General features: G+C 41.0%; 1 pseudogene; it reads right to left on the bottom strand.

Moving 5' to 3' along the window:
• Positions 1–259: 259 nt before the first annotated feature.
• LOC119360550 lies at positions 260–27689 on the bottom strand (annotated as a pseudogene).
• Positions 27690–27915: the final 226 nt, after the last annotated feature.

Below are 27915 nucleotides of genomic sequence, written 5' to 3'. Positions count from 1 at the left end.
TTTGAAACAAAAATAGTGTGAACATGTGTAAAACTATGAAAAATTTTAAACTAATTTCTTCAGTAAACAAATTGAATCGGCCATATGCAAGGTCGGGTTCTCACCTACTTGGAAGAATATTCTTGGAAATAATGCTTGATTTACTAACAATCGCATGGCGATGGCTGAGTAGACTTGATCAACAATTGTTGTTGTCCAAGTCGAGGAGCTATCCCAGAATGATTTGAGAGTCGCTTGGACAGATAATCATTAATTGTATCTACTGGTCTAGTAGCACCTCGGACCGTCCCAAAGATCTCAGTTTCGGGTATGATGCAATGAAGCCGCTATGGTTACCCTAGTAAACATGTAAACATGACAAATCCAAAAATGCCTAACCATTAATAAATTGGCAGCCTGCAAGTATTTCTTAGCTCAAACCCTCCATGTTCAATAACATGCTCTGCGCAACACCTCAGAAAGTGCTAGATTTGTGCAGCACAAACAAAATATAGAGTTAGTAATGCCATTCAACATTATTAATTAGTTTTTAGTTCTAGAGACATAGGATTATCTTAGAAAACCTTTCACAGTTGTTTCACTAACCTGACGTTCAATATTCCAAAAGCCATAAAGACACCATAGTAGTAGCCGTTGGCAACATTGTAGCCATAACTTGTATTGCCATTTGACTACACCTTCGAACAACAGTATAATTAAATGCATGTTAGCCATAAGTTATCCTCGAGTAGATAATAGTTCACCAGATAAAAATGTGTAAGATGTAACCTACTGCACGAACACCTTACTTGATAGGTTATCCTTGCTTCCAACGAACACCTTGTTTGATGATTAAGTAGAAACATAATCTCTGACAGAAATCATCAACATTCCCTAAAAAACTCAATATTTATACATATAAATAATTATCATATTACAACCTGATCAGAGAACATGAAGCAGACCATAATTGTGAAGCACTGAAGATTATGTGGACTTGTTGATTCCAAGCGTGAAGGGCAAGGAGCAGAGGGCATACCTGGTGGTTGTCGTCGGGTCATTGTCTATGACATGGCCTACCTGCAGCTCATTAGGAGGGTGTCGTAGATGTTGCTGCAAGTTCCGGCTCCTCTGCTGCGGTTGCGGGAGCTTGGCGCATCGCATCTATGACCAGCATTCCACTCGGAACAACTTCAAAAGTCCAAGCAAGATTTTTCCGGGCATGTTTTTGGAACTGGTTAACATAGAGGCCTAGGCACATATTTGATAATGCAAAAACACAGTGACAACCATTACCACTAATAATGAGCGAAAGGTGATTTGATTTCTAGGCATAAAACTGAATCAGCTTAACTGATCATGCTTATGCCTTTCATTTAGCAAAAACTCCCTCTGTACTGTAATGAGTTGAACTGCTAGAACGACATCTATTATAATACACAGGGAGTATAATTGTTGTGTATTTTGTGCATGAAACTTGTACCAACGAAAACTATTCTCGGAAGACAGTTTTGAACATCAATTTTTAGACGTAATGGATAACAATAAAGATTACAATAATTTAGATACATATATTTGGTGCACTTAATTCATCTCAGAGAAAAACACAATTTGCTGGAAAAATAATGCCAAGCCCAATAGTACTACATACCATTCAATTCATGTTCTTGATCTCACCCTACCGGCATCTTTCCGCTGGCCGAGCTCGCCTTAGTAGTCCCTCACCAACGATCTCAAACAGTACTGCCCCGGTTACCTGATTAACCAGAGAGACACTTGATCATTGTGTTCATAGATAAGTTAGATGAATGTTAAACTAAACCCAGCTGGAAAATAATGAAAATCTGAACTAAACTAACCCAAAATCAAATCTAAGCCTTTCTATGCATGGCAATGGAGATGAGTTGGATGAACCTGCAACTGAATTCAACTGAAAAACAGTGAAAACCTGACCAAAACTTAACCACAATCAAAATTGGAATAATGAAAATCTGAACTAAACTAAAGAAAAATAAAAGCCTTTCTGTGTGTGGCAATGGAGATGAGTTGAATGAATCTGCAACTGAATTCAACTGAAAAATATCATGGAAACCTGAACAAAAGGGAGTATCCTATACAGCTACATAATTTGAATCCTGAGTGGAGCTAGTCATGCCGCATGCAGACCGCGGTGTTGTGCTGCTGTGTGCAAACCATGGAGTTTCGAGTTGCTGCCTTTATGCCCATAGCTCTGTGGGTGCCTGCAGCAGCGCGGCCATCTCCTCATCAGTGATGGTGCCCAGCTGCACGAGCTCCATGTCAAACACCTCAGCCATGCACTTCTCGCGCACCACCGACTGCACCAACGATGGCAGGTCGAGCGTGCCATCGACGCCATCCTGCTTGGATGCGTGCGTCGGGGACTTGCCGGTGAGGAGATCAAGCAGGAGCACTCCCAGGGAGTAGACGTCTGCCTTCAGCGTGGGCCTGCATGTGTCCAGCACCTCCAGGGCACGGACCACCGGCGCCTGCGATGGTGAACGTGCGCGCAGATGGGGTAGAGGCAGAAGTCAGGGAGCGCATGCTCCCCCGGCTCCGCCGATGCCCGGTCGCGCCTGCTACTGCTGCTGGCAGTGGTAGCGGTTGCTGCTAGATAATGGGATTGTCTTCGAGCCCGGTGATGGATCTCGATGAAGATGGGGAGGAAGGCCGGCGAGGTCGAGATGGCGCTGATCTGGCTGCAGGAGGTTGACTCTGGCCGGATACGGGCGAGGTGGCGTTAGTCGTTCACCATGGCTGCTCCTGTAGAAGAAGGGGACAGACAGTCCTTGCATGAGAGGGAGAAACAAAGGGGAAGGAAACGGAGAAGTGGGAGAGTAGGGAGAGGGACGCGAGGCGTGGAGGTCCGGCGATGGTATCCGGCGGGGCGGCGGCCGGTGGCGAGGCCGAGCGTGAAGGCGGTGGTGTGGCGAGGGGCTCCCGATCCTCCCGATCTGGAGCTCGGTGGTCGCTGCTCGGGAGCCCACGAATGAAACATTTTTTCACTGTTGACCACTTAATTAGTACCGCAGGTTAATTACCAGAAAACAGTAGGGACTTTCCTATAAAAATGACGCGATAGTGAACCCGACAGACTCAATCCGTGCTTTATTATTAGGGAAAGATTTTATGAATATGTGTATCATTACGATCGAGATTCAATAAACCATTTACAGTGGATGTATGACCATAGAAGGTTTTATTCATGTAGACAGAAGAACAATTATTCTCTGACTTAAATGAATAACCATATCGCAATAGACATGATCAAATCATATTCATGCTCAACGCAAACACCGAATAACATTTATTTAGGTCCAACACCAATCCCGATTGTATAGGGAGTGTGCGATGGTGATCTTATCAACCTTGGAATCACTTCCAACACACATCATCTCCTCGCCCTTAACTAGTCTCTGTTCATTTTGCAACTCTTGTTTCAAGTTACTAATCATAGCAACTGAACTGGTACCCTGGGGTTACTATGAACACTAGTAAAGTACACATCAATAACATGTATATCAAATATACTTTTGTTCACTTTGCCATCCTTCTTATCGGCCAATTATTTAGGGTCGTTCCGCTTCCAGTGATTAATCCCTTGCAGTAGAAGCACTCAGGTTTAGGCTTAAGTCTAGCTTTGGGTTTCTTCACGGGAGTGACAACTTGCTTGTCATTCTTACTGAAGTTCCCTTTCTATCACCTTTCCCTTTTCTTGAAACTAGTGGTCTTGTTAACCATCAACACTTGATGCTCTTTCTTGATATCTACCTTCGCTGATTTCAGCATCGCGAAGAGCTTGGGAATTACTTTTGTCATCCCTTGCATATTATAGTTCATCAAGAAGTTCTAGTAACTTGGTGATAATGACTAGAGAACTTTGTCAATTACTATCTTATCTGGAAGATTAACTCCCACTTTATTCAAGCAATTGTAGTACCCAGACAATCTAAGCACATGATCACTGGTTGAGCTATTCTCCTCCATCTTGTAGGAAAATTACTGTCAGAGGTCTCATACCTCTCAACATGGGCATGAGACTGAAATATCAATTTCATCTCTTGGAACATCTCATATGCTCTGTGGCGTCCAAAACGTGTTTGAAGTCCTGGTTCTAAGTCATAAAGCATGGTGCACTAAACGATCAAGTAGTCATCATATCGAGCTTTGTCAAACGTTCATAACGTCTGCATCTGCTCCTACAATAGGTCTGTCACCTAGCGGTACATCAAGGAATAATTCTTCTGTGCAGCAATGAGGATAATCCTCAGATCAAGGACCCAGTCTGCATCATTTCTACTAACATCGTTCAACTTAATTTTCTCTACGAACATATCAAAAATAGTGGAGCTACAACACGAGCTATTGACCTACAACATAAATATGCAAATACTATCAGGACTTAGTTCATGACAAATTAAAGTTCAATTAATCATATTACTTAAGAACACCCACTTAGATAGACATCCCTCTAGTCATCTAAATGATCACGTGATCCATATCAACTAAACCATGTCCGATCATCACGTGAGATGGAGTAGTTTTCAATCGTGAACATCTCTATGTTGATCATATCTACTATATGATTCACGTTTGACCTTTTGGTATTAGTTTTCTGATGCCATATCTGCATATGCCAGGCTCGTCAAGTTTAACCCGAGTATTCTGCGTGTGCAAAACTGGCTTGCATCTATTATATGTGAACGTAGAGCTTATCGCATCCGATCATCACGTGGTGTCTCAGCACGACGAACTGTAGCAACGGTGCATACTCAGGGAGAACACTTATACCTTCAAATTTAGTGAAGGATCATTTTATAATGCTACCGCCGTACTAAGCAAAATAAGATGCATAAAAGATAAACGTCACATGCAATCAAAATATGTGACATGATATGGCCATCATCAACTTGTGCCTTTGATCTCCATCTCCAAAGCACCATCATGATCTCCATCGTCACCGGCTTGACACCTTGATCTCCATCGTAGCATCGTTGTCATATCGCCAACTATTGCTTCTATGACTATCGCTACCGCTTAGTGATAAAGTAAAGCAATTACATGGCGATTTCATTTCATACAATAGAGTGACAACCATAAGGCTCCTACTAGTTACCGATAACAGTTACAAAACATGATCATCTCATACAATAATTTATATCTCATCATGTCTTGACCATATCACATCACAACATGTCCTGTAAAAACAAGTTAGACGTTGTCTACTTTGTTGTTGCAGGTTTTCCGTGGCTGCTATGGGCTTCTAGAAAGAACCGTTCTTACCTACGCATCAAAACCACAACCATTTTTTGTCAAGTATGATGTTTTAACCTTCAACAAGGACCGAGCATAGTCAAACTCGATTCATCTAAAGTTGGAGAAATAGACACCCACCAGCCACCTGTGTGCAAAGCACGTCGGTAGAACCAGTCTCATGAATGCGGTCATGTAATGTCGGTTTGGGCCGCTTCATCCAACAATACCGCCAAATCAAAGTAAGACGTTGCTGGTAAGCAGTATGACTATTATCGCCCACAACTCATTGTGTTCTACTCGTGCATATATCATCTACGCATAGACCTGGCTCGGATGCCACTGTTGGGGAACATAGTAATTCAAAAAAATCCCTACGATCACGCAAGATCTATCTAGGAGATGCAAAGCAACGAGATGGGAGAATGTGTCTACCTACCCTCGTAGACCGAAAGCGGAAGCATTTAGTAACACAGATGATCACTACAAAAAAATACACTTCCTTGATGATACATGTTTGTCACAGTAGGTCACGTTTTCTGTCATGCATGTACATCCATGACAATTTTATGACAGAATCAAGTTAATCATACCTGTGATGTCGTAGAAGTGTTCCATGACATTACCAAAATTATCATCATGGTAGTGTCCACTCCCATGACCATAAATCGCGCATCATAAAAGTGCTTTCTTCAGGGTGACTGACACGTGGCATCCACCGTAATGGCTCGCCATTGAGCTATCGGGTCCAGTTTTGGATCCGATAACCCGTTAACAGCCTCGACCAATGGGGATTTTCCACATGTAAAATCATCATTGGCTGGAGGAAACACGTGTCGGCTCACCGTTGGGACAGATTTCATACGCTCATTGGACTGAAGGCGCCTATGATACGTCGACACGTGGCACGGACCAATAGAGGCCCATTCCTATGAAAAGGCCGGCCCGTTTGACTTGGTCAAAAGGTGGGGGACTGGCCCACGGAAAGCATGTTAACAGCTTGTTCGCATATAGGCCATTTACAACCCATTACGACCTATCCGAATTACGCCCACTAGCATCATTTGGGTCGTCCAGTATGATTCCAGCCCGTTTTAACTTCCGGCCCATGTGTGGCCCATGACGTCTTTCAGCCCATATGAGGCCCTTTGTAACTCTTGGCCCATTAACGGCCTGTGGTGAAATTGGCCCATAATTAACATGGTATCACTTTATAACCATTAATGGCTCGTTATTCGATTGGGCCGTTTCCAACCCATGTTATCTTTCGACCTTCTCAGAGCCCATTTATTCTTGGGCTCATTTCTAGCATTCGGTTAATTATGGCCCGTTACTGTCATTTTCTGCTTGTGGGCCAAATTCAGCCCATGGTTATAGTCAGCCTGTTTGTGGCCCGTTAACACGTTGGGCCATTTTCATAGCGTCATCAAATACGGTAAATTAACGACGGCCCGTTATGGTCGGCCCATGAATGGATGGTTCCAACTCTAGCCATTGACGGCCATAATGCGGTCTGTTATTGGCCCATGCTTGGCCAATCGATCATACGGCCCGTAGAAGGCCCATTGATGATACGGCCCATAGAAGGCCCATTGATGATACGACCCGTAGAAGGCCCATTGTGTCTATGGTCCGTAGAAGGCCCATTGTTTCTACGGCCCGTAGGAGGCCCAGTGTCACTACAGTAAATATGTAGCCCATGGTTACTGTGGCCTAGTTTTAAAAAATAGGTTATTGTGGCCACTAGCAAACCACGGAAAAAGAACTGCACTGACTACAAGCAAACAAATAAACAACACAACAAGGAAATAAATAAGCAAGCAACTTACGCTAGGCTATCATGGCTATTACACATATTACATCCACTAGACATGAAAGTTCGCAAACAGTGCAAATATAGGGAACAAAGCAGCATATCATATACACTGGTTGCCAAAGTTGGAGACCAGTGCAAATAAACGTCGCAGCAAAACAAGTCCAAAATTGAAACTACTTCAGAAGATCTCAAGAAACAATATCCTGGGTACCCATAATGCTGGCAAGATGCCTAGCAAACTTATTAACTTTCTCTTGTTTGGCGCTTAAATCCTCCAGCGCTTGCTGTTGCACCAGAAAGTATGCATATGAATTCTGCAGGGACTTCCTCAGTCCTTCATCTTCCTTTCGCAGCACATGTGATTGATGTCTTTCAACTTGAAGTTGAGACTCAAGAAGACGAACTGATTCAGGTAGCGAGTTCGGACAACTTGTGCCAGCAGTAGTGGCAAGTAACTCGAACACTACATCAAGATAGGACTTTGGGTTCTCTCACTATTGTCAAGATAGTTTTTATCATCTCTCTTGGAGACCAACAGGGATGTCTCACCATCTTGAACCTTATCTGTAATACTTCCTTTACCATTGCATAACGGGGTACTCTTCTCCAATATTTTGTCCGCATTCCAAAAGATAAACAAGGAGACACATCACAGGTTTACCATGTTGTATATGAAACTCATTTTGGTAAATAAGTTCAGTAGTAAAGTGGACAGAATAACAGCATGAAACAAACATATATCTATGTACCATGGTCACTTTATGGTCTATATCATTCTAGTTTTTGTTGCCAAATCGAGATAGAGACACAGTTCAAATAATATTTGTTCAAGACAAAGGAGAATAGACGGAATAGAAGTGTGGGAAACTATAGAGCAATAACAACACTTGTAATGTGCATGAGATGAGAACATAACTGTTTATTCAATTGAAACTGAAATCAACATAGGGAAAGTTACAACAGCAAACCAGTTAAAGAAACATGTTTAAAACATACCTGTTGCGCCATTGGAGTTTAATGTCCATCCTTCAAATTTGAAAATAGTTGGTATGAGTAAATACAGTGATGCAAGAGCAAAGGAGTATGAACCATAGCTACAGAACCTGACCTGAGAACAATTCTTCTTCTACTTTAAGCGTTGAGTTGGGACTTGGAGGGGTGGTCCTCGTGCTTTGGGCAATGCAGTTCCCTTACTAACTGCTCGTGTTTGTGTGCTCTGTGGTGGAGACGGTGCTGTGTCAACTGGAACTGGATTACTATCTGTTGGGGTTGGGGTTAGAAGGGGTGTAGGTGGTTCTCTGTCCAACTGGGTAGGGGTAAAATCTGTGAGAGTCTGTGTTATGTGTGGTGGGGCTGGTTCTTGGGCAAGTACAATCATGGTTCTATCTGCATCAATGATACATCTCCAACGTATCTATAATTTTTTATTGTTCCATGCTATTATATTACCTATTTTGGATGTTTATGGGCTTTACTATACACTTTTATATCATTTTTGGGAATAACCTACTAACAGGAGGCCCAGCCCATATTGTTGTTTTCTTGCCTATTTCAGTGTTTCGAAGAAAAGGAATATCAAACGGAGTCCAAACAGAATGAAACCTTTGGGAGAGTTATTTTTGGAACGGAAGCAATCCAGGGGACTTGGAGTCCACGTAAGGGAAGCAACGAGGAAGCCACAAGGCAGAGAGGCGTGCCCTACCCTGATGGGCGCGCCCCCAACCTCGTGGGCACCTCGTCGCTCCCCTGACCGACTTCTTTCGCCTATATATTCCATATACCCTAAAAACATCGAAGAGCACAATAGATTGGGAGTTCCGCCGCCGCAAGCCTCTTTAGCCACCAAAATCCTGTCGGGAGCCCTTTCCAGCACCCTGCCGAAGGGGGAATCCATCACCGGTGGCCAACTTCATCATCTCGGAGCTCTCCATGACGAGGAGGTAGTAGTTCACCCTCGGGGCTGAGGGTATGTACCAGTAGCTATGTGTTTGATCTCTCTCTCTCTCGGGTTCTTGAGGTGATACGATCTTGATGTATTGCAACCTTTGCTATTATAGTTGGATCTTATGATGTTTCTCCCCCACTACTCTCTTGTAATGGATTGAGTTTTCCCTTTGAAGTTATCTTATCGGATTGAGTCTTTAAGGATTTGAGAACACTTGATGTATGTCTTGCCGTGCTTATCTGCGGTGACAATGGGATATTCACGTGATCTACTTGATGTATGTTTTGGTGATCAACTTGCGCGTTCAATGAACTTATGCATAGGGGTTGGCACACGTTTTCATCTTGACTCTCCGGTAGAAACTTTGGGGCACTCTTTGAAGTTCTTTGTGGTGGTTGAATAGATAAATCTGAGATTGTGATGTATATCGTATAATCATGCTCACGTATACTTGAGGTGACATTGGAGTATCTAGGTGATATCAGGGTTTTGGTTGATTTGTGTCTTAAGGTGTTATTCTAGTACGAACTCTATGATAGATCGAAAGGAAAGAATAGCTTTGTGTTATTTTACTACGGACTCTTGAATAGATCGATCAGAAAAGATAACTTTGAGGTGGTATCGTACCCTACAATAATCTCTTCATTTGTTCTCCGCTATTAGTGACTTTGGAGTGACTCTTTATTGCATGTTGAGGGATTGTTATATGATCTATCTATGTCATTATTGTCGAGAGAACTTGCACTAGTGAAAGTAGGAACCCTAGGCCTTGTTTCCTAGCATTAAATACCGTTTACGCTCACTTTTATCATTAGTTACCTTGCTGTTTTTATATTTTCAGATTACAAATACTTATATCTACCATCCATATTGCACTTGTATCACCATCTCTTCGCCGAACTAGTGCACCTATACAATTTACCATTGTATTGGGTCTGTTGGAGACACAAGAGACTCTTTGTTATTTGGTTGCAGGGTTGTTTGAGAGAGATCATCTTCATCCTACGCCTCCCACGGATTGATAAACCTTAGGTCATCCACTTAAGGGAAATCTGCTACTGTCCTACAAACCTCTGCACTTGGAGGCCCAACAACGTCTACAAGAAGAAGGTTGCGTAGTAGACATCAAGCTCTTTTCTGGCGCTGTTGCCGGGTAGGTGAGTGCTTGAAGGTATATCTTTAGATCTTGCAATCGAATCTTTTTGTTTCTTGTTTTATCACTACTTTAGCTTATAAAAGAAAACTACAAAAAATGGAATTGAGTTTGTCTAATATGCTTCATCTTTTTAATATATTCCGTAAGTATGATGAAAAGGAAAACTGTGCTCACATGCTAGAAGAAGAAATCTATAAATGTTTAGTACTAAATCTTTGAATGATGAGCATGATTGCAATGTTGTTAGTTTGAACTCTTTGAATATCCATAGTACTAATGATGATTGCACTAGTTATGATGAAAATGTCTCCTATAAGCATGTCAATTTTTGTGGAGTGCATTGGGTTTGCAATTACACACCAAATAGGGAAGATAGATTTTGCAAGAGGCATAAGTATTTCGAAACTAAATGGTTGCAAGAAAGACTAGATGATTATGCTGAAAGATTCAATATTTATCGCCATCCTTGTGAACTTTGCAATGAACATGGTCATTTAAATCTCCAATGCAAATTGTTTCATGATCAAATCGTGTCCAAAAAATTGTGATAACTTGATTACCCTTGAGCATCATAAAGAGCTTAGTCTTCTTTTGGGGTATGAAGAAATGAAACGTATAACTAAGGGTATTCCAAAATTTAATCTTGATAGATTTCTTGATTTTGATCTAGAAGAAGTTTATATGTATTGTGCAGTGAATTGCATTGAAAATCCTTATATTGCCAATTACATAAAGAAAAGAAAGCAAATAGAAGATGAAGAGAATACTAATGAAAAGGATAGACTTCCCAATATACTCCTATTATTTCTTCTGATGAATCAGGTAACGAGGAGGAGCCTTCTATTCAACCAATCTCATTAATAAGGAGCTCAAAAAGGAGGGTTCAACTCACACAAGATGTGAAGAAGAAAAAGAAAAGACGGAGAAGCAAAGGTAGAAAGGTATCCCTCCCAAATGATGGTTGCTCATATTATTCATTGTGATGATGATAATTGCTATACTATTGGTGCGATCCATACTATTAATGGTGAGAGTGATTATGCTTATGATACGAAAAGGCCCAAGCTTGGGGATGCTATGTTTGATGAGAATGACATGTTTGAGAATATATTTGCTGCAATTAATGTTTGTCCCAAGCTTGGGGATGGTATGTTTAATGAAGATGATATTTTTAGCCTCCCAAGTTTTGATATGCAAAGTTGTTATGATGATAGCATGCCTCCTACCTATGATGATTATATTGATGAAAGTGGGTTTGGAAGAGTGTCAACTTTAGGAAGTAATGATCTCACTATTTTGGAGGATGTTGAATTTTATTGTGATAATGAAAGTGGATTTGGAAAGGTCATGACTTTATTTAGTAATGATTCCACTATCTTGGAAGAGGTTTCAATTGATTTTGATGAGAAGAAAGTTGCTACTTATGATGATTATTGTGATGAAACTTATGCTCTAAAAAGTAGTGATGATTATATTTATAAAACATGTCAGGATTACGATTACCCTTTTTTTGAACATTACTCTTTTAATGTGGAAACAATTTATAGTATTCGAGTCTCTTATGATACTTCGACTATTCTGAATGAGAAGAATTTTGCTTATGTTGAGAGTAATAAAAACTCTATGCTTGTAGATCATGAAAAGAATGCTTTAGGTGCTGGTTATATTGTTGAATTTATTCATGATGCTACTGAAAATTATTATGAGGGAGGAATATATGCTTGTAGGAATTGCAATAATATCAAGTTTCCTCTCTATGTGCTTAAAGTTTTAAAGTCATGCTTGTTTTGCTTTCCTATGCTACTCGATTATTGTTCCCATAAGTTGTTTTCTCACAAAATCCCTATGCATAGGAAGTGGGTTAGGCTTAAATGTGCTAGTAATATGCTTCATGATGCTCCTGTTATGTTTCAATTCTTATCTTTTATGTGAGCATCATTGTCATCATCATGGCTAGCTAAAAATGCATTAAATAAAAGCGCTTGTTGGGAGACAACCCAATATTTACCCTTATTGTTTTTGTGTGTTCACATGATTATTCTACTGTAGTAATCATTTTTTATAGGTTTTGTTTCAATAAGGTGCTAAGTAAGACCTTTTGGATAGCTTACGGTGATAGTTGTGTTGATCCTGCTGAAAATCAGAAACTTTTGCACCCAATAAGTTAGTTTTGATAATTCATAGAAACATGATTTTGATCTGATTATTTTTGGTATGGATTGGTACACAAATTTCTCAGATTTTCCTAATTTGGTAGAATTGTTTGAGTTACAGAAGTATTCGAATGATACAGATTACTACAAAGTGTTATGTTTTTGACAGATCCTGTTTTTTATGTGTTGTTTGCTTATTTTGATGAATCTATGAGTAGTATCGGAGGGTATGAACCATAGAGAAGTTGGAACACAGTAGATATTACACAAATATGAATTTAGAATGAGTTCACAACAGTACATAAGTGGTGGTTTTATTTTCTTATACTAACGGAGCTTACAAGTTTTCTGTCGAGTTTTGTGTTGTGAAGTTTTCAAGTTTTGGGTAAAGATTTGATGGACTATGGAATAAGGAGTGGCAAGAGCCTAAGATTGGGGATGCCCAAAGCGCCCCAAGGTAAATTCAAGGACAACCAAAAGCCAAAGCTTGGGGATGCCCCGGAAGGCATCCCCTCTTTCGTCTTTGTTCATCGGTAACTTTACTTGGAGCTATATTTTTATTCACCAGATGATATGTGTTTTGCATGGAGCTTCATTTTGTTTTGTTTTGTTTTGCTTGATGTTTGAATAATATCCCAAGATCTCAAATTCATAAATGTTAGAGAATCTTCACATAGTTGCATAATTATTCGACAACTCATGGATCTTCAGTTATATCTTTCGGAGTAGTCTGTCATTTGCTCTAGTGCTTCACTTATATCTTTTTGGAGCACAGTGGTGGTTTTATTTTGTAGAACTTATTGATATCTCATTCTTCACTTATATTATTTTGAAAGTCTTTTAGAACAGCATGGTATTTTCTATGGTTATAAAAATTGGTCCTAATATGATGGGCATCCAAGTTGGGTATAATAAAAACTATCATAGAAAGTGCATTGAATACTATGATAAATTTGATACTTGATAATTATTTTGAGATATAAAGGTGGTAATATTAGAGTCATGCTAGTAGAGTAATTGTGAATCTGAGGAATACTTGTGTTGAAGTTTTTGATTCTCGTAGCATGCACGTATGGTGAACTGTTATGTGATGAAGTTGGAGCATGATTTATTTATTGATTGTCTTCCTTATGAGTGGCGGTCGGGGACGAGCGATGGTCTTTTCCTACCAATCTATCCCCCTAGGAGCATGTGCATAGTACTTCGTTTCGGTGACTAATAGATTTTTGCAATAAGTATATGAGTTCTTTATGAATAATGTTGAGTCCATGGATTATACGCACTCTCACCCTTCCACCATTGCTTAGCCTCTCTTGTGCCGCGCAACTTTCACCAGTACCATACACCCACCATATACCTTCCTCAAAACAGCCACCATACCGACCTATTATGGAATTTCCATAGCCATTCCGAGATATATTGCCATGCAACTTTCCATCATTCCGTTTATTATGACACGCTCCATCGATCATTGTCATATTGCTTTTGCATGATCATGTAGTTGACATCATATTTGTGGCAAAGCCACCTTGATGATTCTTTCATACCTGTCACTCTTGATTCACTGCATATCCCGGTACACCCCCGGAGGCATCCACGTAGAGTCATATTTTGTTCTATGTATTGAGTTCTAATTCTTGAGTTGTAAGTAAATATAAGTGTGATGATCTTCATTATTAGAGCACTGTCCCAAGTGAGGAAAGGATGATGGAGACTATGATTCCCCTACAAGTCGGGATGAGACTTCAGACTTTATGAAAAAAAAGAGAAATGCCATAAAAAAGAGAAAGTCCATAAAAGAAAGAGAAAGGCCATAAAAAAGGACGGCCCAAAAAAGAGAGAGAAAATGAGAGAAGGGACAATGTTACTATCCTTTTATCACACTCGTGGTTCAAAGTAGCACCATGATCGTCGTGATAGAGAGTCTCCTAGGTTGTCACTTTCATATACTAGTGGGAATTTGAGATTATAAAACTTCGCTTGTATATTCCAATGATGGGCTTCCTTAAAATGCCCTAGGTCTTCGTGAGCAAGCAAGTTGGATGCACATCCACTTAGTTTCTTTTGTTGAGCTTTCATACACTTATAGCTCTAGTGCATCCGTTGCATGGCAATCCCTATTCACTCACATTGATATCTATTAATGGGCATCTCCATTCCCCGTTGATATGCCTAGTTGAAGTGAGACTATCTTCTCCCTTTTTGCCTTCTCCACAACCACCATTCTATTCCACATATATTGCTATGTCCATGGCTCACACTCATGTATTGCGTGAAAGTTGAAAAGGTTTGAGAATACTAAAGTATGAAACAATTGCTTGGCTTGTCATCGGGGTTGTGCATGATTAAATACTTTGTGTGATGAAGATAGAGCATAGCCATACTATATGATTTTGTAGGGATAGCTTTCTTTAGCCATATTATTTTGGGAAGACATGATTGCTTTGTTAGTATGCTTGAAGTATTATTGTTTTCATGTCAATATGAACTTTTATCCTGAATCATTTGGATCTAAACATTCATACCACAATAAAGAAAATTACATTGAGAAATATGCTAGGTAGCATTCCACATCAAAAATTCTGTTTTTATCATTTACCTACTCGAGGACGAGCAGGAATTAAGCTTGGAGATGCTTGATACGTCTCCAACATATCTATATTTTTTTATTGTTCCATGCTATTATATTACCTGTTTTGGATGTTTATGGGCTTTACTATACACTTTTATATCATTTTTGGGGACTAACCTACTAACCGGAGGCCCAGCCCATAGCCTATTTCAGTGTTTCAAAGAAAAGGAATATCAAACGGAGTCCAAACAGAATGAAACCTTCGGGAGAGTTATTTTTGGAAAGGAAGCAATCCAAGGGACTTGGAGTGCACGTATGGGAAGCAACGAGGAAGCCACGAGGCAGGGAGGCGTGCCCTACCCTCTGGGCGTGCCCCCACCCTCGTGGGCCCCTCATGGCTCCCCTGACCGACTTCTTTCACCTATATATGTCCATATACCCTAAAAACATCGAGGAGCACAATAGATCGGGAGTTCTGCCGCCGCAAGCCTCTATAGCCACCAAAAACCTCTCGGGATCCCGTTCCGGCACCCTGCCGGAGGGGGGATCCATCACCGGTGGCCATCTTCATCATCCCAGCGCTCTTCATGACGAGGAGGGAGTAGTTCACCCTCGGGGCTGAGGGTATGTACCAGTAGCTATTTGTTTGATATCTCTCTCTCTCTCTCTCGTGTTCTTGAGGTGATACGATCTTGATGTATCGCGAGCTTTGCTATTATAGTTGGATCTTATGATGTTTCTCCCCCTCTACTCTCTTGTAGTGGATTGAGTTTTCCCTTTGAAGTTATCTTATCGAATTGAGTCTTTAAGGATTTGAGAATACTTGATGTATGTCTTGTCGTGCTTATGTATGGTGACAATGGGATGTTCATGTGATCTACTTGATGTATGTTTTGGTGATCAACTTGCAGGTTCAATGAACTTATCGTTGGGAAACGTAGTAATTTCAAAAAAATCCTACGCACACGCAAGATCATGGTAATGCATAGCAACGGCAGGGGAGAGTGTGTCCACGTACCCTCGTAGACCGAAAGCGGAAGCGTTAGCACAACGCGGTTGATTTAGTCATACGTCTTCACGATCCGACCGATCAAGTACCAAACATACGGCACCTCCGAGTTCAGCGCACGCTCATCTCGATAACATCCCTCGAACTCCAATCCAACCGAGCTTTGAGGGAGAGTTTCGTTAGCACGATGGTGTGGTGATGATGATGATGTTCTACCGACGCAGGGCTTCGCCTAAGCACCGCTACGATATTATCGAGGTGGATTATGGTGGAGGGGGCACCGCACATGGCTAAGAGATCCAAGGGATCAATTGTTGTGTCTATGGGGTGCCCCCCTCCTCCGTATATAAAGGAGGGGCGGAGAGGGCCTGCCAGGAGGAGGAGGCGCGCCCAAGGGGGGAGTCCTACTCCCACTGGGAGTAGGACTCTTCCTTTTCCTATTTGGAGAGGGAGAGGGAAGGAAGAGGAAGGAGGGAGGAAGGAAAGCGGGGGGCGGGCCCCCTCCCAATTCAGATTAGGCTTGGGGGGGCGCCCCCTCCCTTGCTCCTTTCCCCTCCTTTCTACTAAAGCCCATCAAGGCCCATATACCTCCCGGGGGGTTCCGATAACATCTCGGTGCTTCGATATTATCCCAATCTCACCCGAAACCATTCGTGTGTCCAAATATAGTCGTCCAATATATCAATCTTTATGTCTCAACCATTTCGAGATTCCTCGTCATGTCCATGATCACATCCGGGACTCCGAACTACCTTCTGTACATCAAAACACATAAACTCATAATATAACCATCATCGAACTTTAAGCGTGCGGACCCTACGGGTTCGAGAACTTTGTAGACATGACCGAGACACGTCTCTGGTCAATAACCAATAGGGGAATCTAGATGCTCATATTGGCTCCCACATATTCTACGAAAATATTTATCGGTCAAACCGCATAACAACATACGTTGTTCCCTTTGTCATCAGTATGTTACTTGCCCGAGAATCGATCGTCAGTATCTCAATACCTATTTCAATCTCGTTACCGGCGAGTTTCTTTACTCGTTACGTAATGCATCATCACGTAACTAGCTCATTAGCTACATTGCTTGCAAGGCTTATAGTGATGTGCATTACCGAGAGGGCCCAGAGATTCCTCTCCGACAATCGGAGTGACAAATCCTAATATCAAAATATGCCAACCCAACAAGTACTTTCGGAGACAGCTGTAGAGCACATTTATAATCACCCAGTTACGTTGTGATGTTTGGTAGCACACAAAGTGTTCCTCCGGTAAATAGGAGTTGCATAATCTCATAGTCATAGGAACATGTATAAGTCATGAAGAAAGCAATAGCAACATACTAAACGATCAACTGCTAAGCTAACGGAATGCGTCAAGTCAATCACATCACTCTCCTAATGATGTGATCCTGTTAATCAAATGACAACTCATGTCTATGGCTAGGAAACTTAACCATCTTTTATTCAACGAGCTAGTCAAGTAGAGGCATACTAGTGACACATTGTTTTGTCTATGTATTCACACATGTATCAAGTTTCCAGTTAATACAATTCTAACATGAATAATAAACATTTATCATGAAATAAGGAAATAAATAATAACTTTATTATTGCCTCTAGGGCATATTTCCTTCAATCTCCCACTTGCACTTGAGTCAATAATCTAGTTCACATCGCCATGTGATTTAACATCAATAGTTCACATATTTATGTGGTTAACACCGATAGTTCACATCGACATGTGACCAACACCCAAATGGTTTACTAGAGTCAGTAATCTAGTTCATATCGCTATGTGATTAACACCCAAAGAGTACTAAGGTGTGATCATGTTTTGCTAGTGAGATAATTTTAGTCAACGGGTCTGTCACATTCAGATCCATAAGTATTTTTGCAAATTTCTATGTCTACAATGCTCTGCACGGAGCTACTCTAGCGAATAGCTCCCACTTTCAATATGTATCCAGATTGAGACTTAGAGTCATCCAGATCAGTGTCAAAACTTGCATTGGCATAACCCTTTATGACGAACCTTTTGTCACCTCCATAATCGAGAAACATATCTTTATTCCACTAAGGATAATTTTGACCAATGTCCATTCATCTACTCCTAGATCACTATTGTACAACCTTGCCAAACTCAGGGCAGGGTATACAATAGGTATGGTACACAACATAGCATACTTCATAGAACCTATGACTGAGGCATAGGGAATGACTTTATTCTCTCTCTATCTTCTGTCGTGGTCGAGCTTTGAGTCTTACTCAACTTCACACCTTGCAACATAGGCAAGAACTCCTTCTTTGACTATTCCATTTTGAACTACTTCAAAAAACTTGTCAAGGTATGTACTCATTGAAAAATCTTATCAAGCGTCTTGATCTATCTCTATAGATCTTGAAGCTCAATGTGTAAGCAGCTTCACTGAGGTCTTTCTTTGAAAAAACTCCTTTCAAACACTCCTTTTATGCTATCCGGAAATTCTATATCATTTCCAATTAAAAATATGTCATCTACATATAGTATTAGAACTGCTAGAGCTCCCACTCACTTCTTGTAAATACAGGCTTCTCCAAAAGTCTGTATAAAAACCATATGCTTTTATCAACTCATCAAAGCATACATTCCAACTCCGAGATGCTTGCACCAGTCCATAGATGGATCACTGGAGCTTGCACACTTTGCTAGCACCTTTAGGATTGACAAAACCTTCTGGTTGCATCATATACAACTTCTACTTTAATAAATCCATTAAGGAACGTAGTTTTTGACATCCATTTGCCCAAATTCGTAAAATGTGGCAATTGCTAACATGATTCGGACAGACTTAAGCATCGATACAAGTGCGAAAATCTCATCGTATTCAACACCTTGAACTTGTCGAAAAAGCCTTTCTGACAAGTTGAGCTTTGTAGATAGTAACACTACTATCAACGTCTGTCTTCCTCTTGAAGATTCATTTATACAATATGGCTTGCCGATCATTGGGCAACTCCACCAAAGTCCACACTTTGTTCTCATACATGGATCCCATCTCAGATTTCATGGCCTCAAGCCATTTCGCGGAATCTGGGCTCATCATCGGTTCCTCATAATTCGTAGGTTCATCATGGTCTAGTAACGTGAGTTCCAGAACAAGATTACCGTACCACTCTGGTGCGGAGTCTACTTTGGAAGACCTCTACGAGGTTCTGTAGTAACTTAATCTGATGTTTCATGATCATCATCATTAGCTTCCTCACTAATTGGTGTAGGAATCACTGGAACTGGTTTCTGTGATGAACTACTTTCCAATAAGGGAGCAGGTACAGTTACCTCATCAAGTTCTAATTTACTCCCACTCACTTCTTTCGAGAGAAACTCCTTCTCTAGAAAGGATCCATTCTTAGCAACAAATGTTTTGCCTTCGGATCTGTGATAGAAGGTGTACCCAACAGTTTCCTTTGGGTATTCTATGAAGACGCACTTCTCTGATTTGTGTTCGAGCTTATCAGGTTGAAACTTTTTCACATAAGCATCGCAGGCCCAAACTTTAAGAAATGACAACTTCAGTTTCTTGCCAAACCACAGTCCATAAGGCGTCGTCTCAATGGATTTTGATGGTGCCCTATTTACAGTGAATGCAACTATCTCTAATGCATAACCCCAAAATGATAGTGGTAAATCGGTAAGGTACATCATAGATCGCACCATATCCAATAAAGTGCGGTTACGACGTTCGCACACACCATTACGCTTTGGTATTCCATGTGACGTGAGCTGTGAAACTATTCCACATTGTTTTATGTGAAGGCTAAACTCGTAACTCAAATATTCTCCTCCACGACCAGATTGTAGAAACTTTATTTTCTTGTTACGATGATTCTCCACTTCACTCTGAAATTCTTTGAACTTTTCAAATGTTTCAGACTTGTGCTTCACTAAGTAGATATACTCATATCTGCTCAAATCATCTGTGAAGGTCAGGAAATAACGATACCCGCCACAAGAATCAACACTCATTGAACCGCATACATAGGTATGTATTATTTCCAACAAGTTAGTAGCTCGTTCCGTTGTTCTGGAGAACGGAGTTTTAATCATCTTGCCCGAAAGGCACAGTTCACAAGCATCAAGTGATTCCAAAAGTCCATCTTTATGGAGTTTCTTCATGCGCTTTACACCGATATGACCCAAACGGCAGTGCCACAAATATGTTGCACTATCATTATCAACTTTGCATCTTTTGGCATCAATATTATGAATATGTGTATCACCATGATCAAGATTCAGTAAACCATCAACATTGGGTGTATGACCATAGAAGGTTTTATTCATGTAAACAGAATAACAATTTATTCTCCGTCTTAGATGAATAATCGTATCGCAATAAACATGATCTAATCATATATATGCTCAACGCAAACACCAAATAACATTTATTTAGGTTCAACACTAATCTCAAAAATATAGGGAGTGTGCGATGATGATCATATCAATCTTGGAACCACTTCTAACAAACATCGTTACTTTACCCTCAACTAGTCTCTGTTTATTCTGTAACTCCTGTTTCGAGTTACGAATCTTAGCAACTGAACAAGTATCAAATACCCAGGGGTTACTACAAACACTAGTAAGGTACACATCAATAACCTCTCTATCAAATATACCCTTGTTCACTTTGCCATCTTTCTTATCTACCAAATATTCAGGGCATTTCCACTTCCAGTGACCATTTCCTTTGCAGTAGAAGCACTCAGTTTCAGGCTTTGGTCCAACTTTGGGCTTCTTCGCGGAGTGACAACTTGCTTGACATTCTACTTGAAGTTCCCTTTCTTTCCCTTTGCCCTTTTTCTTGAAGCTAGTGGTCTTGTCAATCATCAACGCTTGATGCTTTTTCTTGATTTCTACCTTCATTGATTTCAGCATCACGAAGAGCTCGCGAATCGTTATCGTCATCCCTTGCATACTATAGTTCATCACTTAGTTCCAGTAACTTGGTGATGGTGACTAGAGAACTCTGTCAGTCACTATCTTATCTGGAAGATTAACTCCCACTTGATTCAAGCGATTGTAGTACCCAGACAATCTGAGCACATGCTAACTAGTTGAGCAATTCTCCTCCATCTTTTAGCTATAGAACTTGTTGGAGACTTCATATCTCTCAACTCCGGTATTTGCTTTAAATATGGACTTCAATTGCTGGAACATCTCATATGGTCCATGACGTTCAAAACGTCTTTGAAGTCCCGATTCTAAGTCGTTAAGCATGGTGCACTAACTATCAAGTAGTCATCATACCGAGCTTTGTCAAACATTCATAACGTTTGTATATGCTCCTGCAATAGGTCCGTCACCTAGTGGTGCATCAAGGACATAATTCTACTTTGCAGCAATGAGGATAATCCTCATATCATGGATCCTATCGGCATCATTGCTACTAACATCTTTCAACATAGTTTTTCTCTAGGAACATATCAAAATAAACATAGGGAAGCAACAATGCGAGCTATTAATCTACAACATAATTTGCAAAATACTATCAGGACTAAGTCCATGATAAATGAAAGATCAATTAATCATATTACTTAAGAACTCCCACTTAGATAGGCATCCCTCTACTCATCTAAGTGATCATGTGATCCAAATCAACTAAACCATAACCGATCATCACGTGAAATGAAGTAGTTTTTAGTGGTGAACATCACTATGTTGATCATATCTACTATATGATTCACACTCGACCTTTCAGTCTCAGTGTTCCAAGGCCATATATACATATGCTAGGCTCGTCAAGTTTAACCTGAGTATTCTACGTGTGGAAAACTGGCTTGTACCCATTGTAGATGGACGTAGAGCTTATCACACCCGATCATCATGTGGTGTGTGGGCATGACGAACTTTGGCAACGGTGCATACTCAGGGAGAACACTTTTATCTTGAAATTTAGTGAGAGATCATCTTATAATGCTACTGTCAATCATAGCAAGATAAGATGCATAAAAGATAAACATCACATGCAATCAATATAAGTGATATGATATGGCCATCATCATCTTGTGCTTGTGATCTCCATCTCCGAAGCACCATCATGATCACCATCGTCACCGGCGCGACACCTTGCTCTCTATCGTAGCATCGTTGTCGTCTCGCCAACTATTGCTTCTACGACTATCACTACCGCTTAGTGATAAAGTAAAGCAATTACAGGGCGATTGCATTGCATACAATAAAGCGACAACCATATGGCTCGTGCTAGTTGCCGATAACTCGGTTACAAAACATGATCATCTCATACAATAAAATATAGCATCATGCCTTGACTATATCACATCACAACATGCCGAGCAAAAACAAGTTAGACGTCCTCTACTTTGTTGTTGCAAGTTTTACGTGGCTGCTACGGGCTGAGCAAGAACATTTCTTACCTACACATCAAAACCACAACGATAGTTCGTCAAGTTAGTGTTGTTTTAACCTTCTCAAGGACCGGGCATAACCACACTCGGTTCAACTAAAGTTGGAGAAACTAACACCCGGTAGTCACCTGTGTGCAAAGCACGGCGGTGAAACCAGTCTCGCGTAAGCGTACACGTAATGTCGGTCCGGGCCTCTTCATCCAACAATACCGCTGAGCCAAAGTGTGACATGCTGGTAAGCAGTATGACTTGTATCACCCACAACTCACTTGTGTTCTACTCGTGCATATAAGATCTACGCATAAAACTTGGCTCGGATGCCACTGTTGGGGAACGTAGTAATTTCAAAAAAATTCCTACGCACACGCAAGATCATGGTGATGCATAGAAACGAGAGGGGAGAGAGTGTCCAAGTACCCTCGCAGACCAAAAGTGGAAGCGTTAGCACAACGCGGTTGATGTAGTCGTACGTCTTCAGGATCCGACCGATCAAATACCGAACGTATGACACCTCCGAGTTTAGCACACGTTCAGCTCGATGATGTCCCAAGAACTCTGATCCAGCTGAGCTTTGAGGGAGAGTTTCGTCAGCATGACGGCGTGCTGACGATGATGATGTTCTACCGACGCAGGGCTTCGCCTAAGCACCGCTACGATATTATCGAGGTGGATTATGGTGGAGGGGGGCACCGCACACGGCTAAGAGATCCAAGGGATCAATTGTTGTGTTTATGGCGTGCTCCCCTCCTCCGTATATAAAGGAGGGGACGAGATGGCCAGCCAGGAGGAGGAGGCGCGCTCAAGGGGGGCAGTCCTACTCCCACCGGGAGTAGGACTCCTCCTTTTCCTATTTGGAGAGGGAGAGGGAAGGAAGAGGAAGGAGGGAGGAAGGAAAGGGGGTGTCGGCCCCCCTCCCAATTTGGATTGGGCTTGGGGGGGCCCTCCCTTTCTCCTTTCCCCTCCATTCCACTAAAGCCCATTAAGGCCCATATACCTCCAGGGGGGTTCTGATAACCTCCCGGTGCTCCGGTATTATCCCAATCTCACTTGGAACCATTCCGGTGTCCAAATACAGTCGTCCAATATATCGATCATTATGTCTCGACAATTTCGAGACTCCTCGTCATGTCCGTGATCACATCCGGGACTCCGAACTACCTTCGGTACATCAAAACACATAAACTCATAATATAACCGTCATCGAACTTTAAGCATGCGGACCCTACGGCTTCGAGAACTATGTAGACATGACCGAGACACGTCTCCGGTTAATAACCAATAGCGGAACCTAGATGCTCATATTGGCTCCCACATATTCTATGAAGATCTTTATCTGTCAAACCAATAAAAACATACGTTGTTCCCTTTGTCATCGGTATGTTACTTGCCCGAGATTCGATCGTCGGTATCTCAATACCTTATTCAATCTCGTTACCGGCAAGCCTCCTTACTCGTTACATAGTGCATCATCCCGTAACTAACTTATTAGCTACATTGCTTGCAAGGCTTATAGTGATGTGCATTACGGAGAGGGCCCAAAGATACCTCTCCGACAATAGGAGTGACAAATACTAATCTCGAAATACACCGACCCAACAAGTACCTTCGGAGACACCTGTAGAGCACGTTTACAATAACCCAGTTACGTTGTGATGTTTGGTAGTACACAAAGTGTTCCTCCGGTAAACAGGAGTTGCATAATCTCATAGTCATAGGTACATGTATAAGTCATGAAGAAAGCAATAGCAATATACTAAACGATCAAGTGCTAAGCTAACGGAATGGATCAAGTCAATCACATCATTCTCCTAATGATGTGATCCCGTTAATAAAATGACAACTCATGTCTATGGCTAGGAAACTTAACCATCTTTGATTCAACGAGCTAGTCAAGTAGAGGCATACTAGTGACACATTGTTTTGTCTATGTATTCACACATGTATCAAGTTTCCAGTTAATACAATTCTAGCATGAATAATAAACATTTATCATGAAATAAGGAAATAAATAATAACTTTGTTATTGACTCTAGGGCATATTTCCTTCACTTATGCATAGGGGTTGGCACACGTTTTCATCTTGACTCTCCGGTAGAAACTTTGGGGCACTCTTTCAATTTCTTTGTGTTGGTTGAATAGATGAATCCGAGATTGTGTGATGCATATCGTATAATCATGCCCACGGATACTTGAGGTGACATTGGAGTATCTAGGTAACATTAGGGTTTTGGTTGATTTGTGTCTTAAGGTGTTATTCTAGTACGAACTCTACGATAGATCGAACGGAAATAATAGCTTCGTGTTATTCTACTATGGACTCTTGAATAGATCGATCAGAACGGATAACTTTGAGGTGGTTTCGTACCTTGCAATAATCTCTTCATTTGTTCTCCGCTATTAGTGACTTTGGAGTGACTCTTTGTTACATGTTGAGGGACAGTTATATGATCCAATTATGTTACTATTGTCGAGAGAACTTGCACTAGTGAAAGTATGAACCCTAGGCCTTGTTTCCTAGCATTCAATACCATTTACGCTCACTTTTATCATTAGTTACCTTGCTTTTTTTATATTTTCAGATTACAAATACTTATATCTACCATCCATATTGCACTTGTATCACCATATCTTCGCCGAACTAGTGCACCTATACAATTTACCATTGTATTGGGTGTGTTGGGGACACAAGAGACTCTTTGTTATTTGGTTGCAGGGTTGTTTGAGAGAGACCATCTTCATCCTACGCCTCCCACGGATTGAAAAACCTTAGGTCGTCCACTTAAGGAAAATTTGCTACTATCCTACAAACCTCTGCACTTGGAGGCCCAACAATGTCTACAAGAAGAAGGTTGCGTAGTAGACATCAATCAACTGGTAGCACTATCTTTTCTGAAGACCGTGTTGTTACTCCCTTAGATACTGCCATCACCCTCTCCAATTCAAATGGCTGATAAAAAAGAAAAGTAATTGAATGTACAGATATTGTATGATAGACAGGTCAATGGATAGTGGGGAATAAAAGAGGGCATGAAGTAATTCACATTTATGCTGTCTAACCAAACAGGAAAGCATGACACAATTTCACATATATGATGGCTAACTAAACAGGATAGCATTACACAATTTCACATTATGATGGCTAACTAAAAAAGATGGAAAGACATAGTTCAAAATATGATGAATATGTAAACAGGATGACATGATATAACTATATAATGTGTTTATTAAATAGGTTGGCATGCCATAATTCACATACATGCCGGCTATGGAAACATGATAGCATGATATAATTCACGGATAGAATGACATAATTCAAAATATGATGACTGTAAACACTAAACAGGATGAGATGATATAACTATATGATGTCTTTATTAAATGGGTTGTCATGCCATAATTCAGATAGATGCTGTGCATGTAAACATGATGGCATGCTATAATTCAAATATATGATTTATATAGTAAGCAAGTAAGCAGATGGCGATCCATATATGATGTAAAAACTAAGCAATGCAAGACAACATGCATGACATGGGTAATATAACCCCGCCAAGTTTGAGCATACACCTTAGGGGGGAAATAGGACTGCTCATCAGTCTCTGAATCCTCCTCTGAGGAGCTCTCTGTATCCAGCAAGATGTCTGCTTCAGCAGGTAGCATATTCTGCTCTGAATACCTTGTTTTCACTCCAGATACTTCCATCACCACTTCAAATGGCTGATGCACAGGAAGAGTAGTTGAATATACAAAGGTTGTCGACAAGTGGAACACGTAATACAAAAAAATGATAGCATGATATAATTCACATACATGATGATTGGCTAAACAGCATTGCATAATTGACATATATAATGCCTTTGCAACAAGATAGCATTTCATAATTCACATATATAATGTCTTGTAACAAGATGGCAATGCATAATTCACCATATATAGTAATTAGACAATAAACAGGTGGCATTCACACAAAGCATGTCTAAACTAATCAAATGATATAGCAATGCAAGACACCATACGCATGAGATGAGCAACATAACCCTGTTAGGTTAGAGCATACACCTCGGGGGGGGGGGATAGGACAGGTCATCTATCTCTGAATCCTCCTCCGAGGAGCTATCCATAACCAGCGAGATATGCGCTTCGTCAGAGAGCATAGTCTGCTCTGAAGACATTGTTTTCACTCCAAAATTTTCCATCACCGTGTCAAATGGCTGATGCACACGAAGAGTAGTGGAATGTACTAACATTGTTGACAAATGTAATTCATAACGAAAAAAAGGATGGCCTGATATAATTCACATATAAGATGACTGGCTAAGCAGGATGGCATTGCAAAATTTACATATATGATGTCTGGCTAAACAAGATGGCATTGCATAATTCACATAAACGATCACTACTGCAGGATGCTACTAACGCGACACTACAATCAGGGACCCTTCGACGAAACTGTGTGCGATGACATAAATGCAAACTATGGTGTAAAAAACCCGTCAAAAAGGTGCAAAACATTTGCGATGGAGGATGCATCAAACATGGTTCAGATTTTAGTTGCGTGTATGATGCAGGGCATACGGTTAACCGGCTCAAACTGTTTGCGATGAGGCAGAACAACAGAAACGGGCAGCCATATCAATGTGTGTGTGATAGACGGCATGCAGTTAGCTCCGATGAACCATTTGCTACTAGGGAGTGCAACATAAACGGTTAGCCAGATCAAGGTGTGTGTGATACAGGGCATACGGTTCACTCAAACGAACTGTTTTCGATTAGCGAACGCAACAGAAATGGTTCAACTTAACAAGATGTGTGTGATACGTGGCAAATAGCTGACTCGGATGAACTGTTTGCGATGAGAATTTACAACACAGACGGTTAATACAGTTAGTTCGTTTGTGATTCTGTGTGTACAAAAAACTTTGAAAAATGCAAACTAGTTGCTTACGGTGGCTAGGAGTATCACACACGATGCATCTGCGAGTACTCATGTGCGATGATTAGTAAGTTACACATGCATTTCCTTATGTTAACACTTGTGTGATAAATAACACGTGGCACCGGATACCGTATTCGGGTTGTGTGTGTGCTCCACTTAATATTCCCGCGCTCCAGCGAATGCTTCCCGTGCTCCACATGGGTGAATTGTAAAATCCACGCCTATTCCCTCATCGGTTTCCCGCCACCAGCTAACGGCTTGATGCATATAACCCAGGCGGCAACGCACCGCCACGACACTCTGTGAAGATCTAGTCTTCACCCATCTACCATTAGTTATTCCAAGCATGCCAGGCAACGACCAAAGCTTCGCCATCGACACCTACCTGCATTATATCTTTGGCGAAGAGAACAAGCCGGAGCAGGTTGGGGAGCAAAAGCTTCATCGACCGGTTGATATGTCTCCATCGTATCTACTTATCCAAACACTTTTGCCCTTGTTTAACTTGCATGATTTGAATGGAACTAACCCGGACTGACACTGTTTTCAACAGAATTGCCATGGTGTTATTTTTGTGTACAAATAAAATTCTCGGAATGACCTGAAACTCCACGGAGAATATTTTTGGAATTAATAAAAAATACTGGCGAAAAAATCAAGGCTAGGGGGCC

Source organism: Triticum dicoccoides, chromosome 2B (genome assembly GCF_002162155.2).
Source record: "Triticum dicoccoides isolate Atlit2015 ecotype Zavitan chromosome 2B, WEW_v2.0, whole genome shotgun sequence".
Taxonomy (NCBI): Eukaryota; Viridiplantae; Streptophyta; class Magnoliopsida; order Poales; family Poaceae; genus Triticum; species Triticum dicoccoides.
The sequence above is the reverse complement of the archived record's forward strand: the minus strand, read 5'-3'. Positions and strand labels throughout refer to the sequence as shown.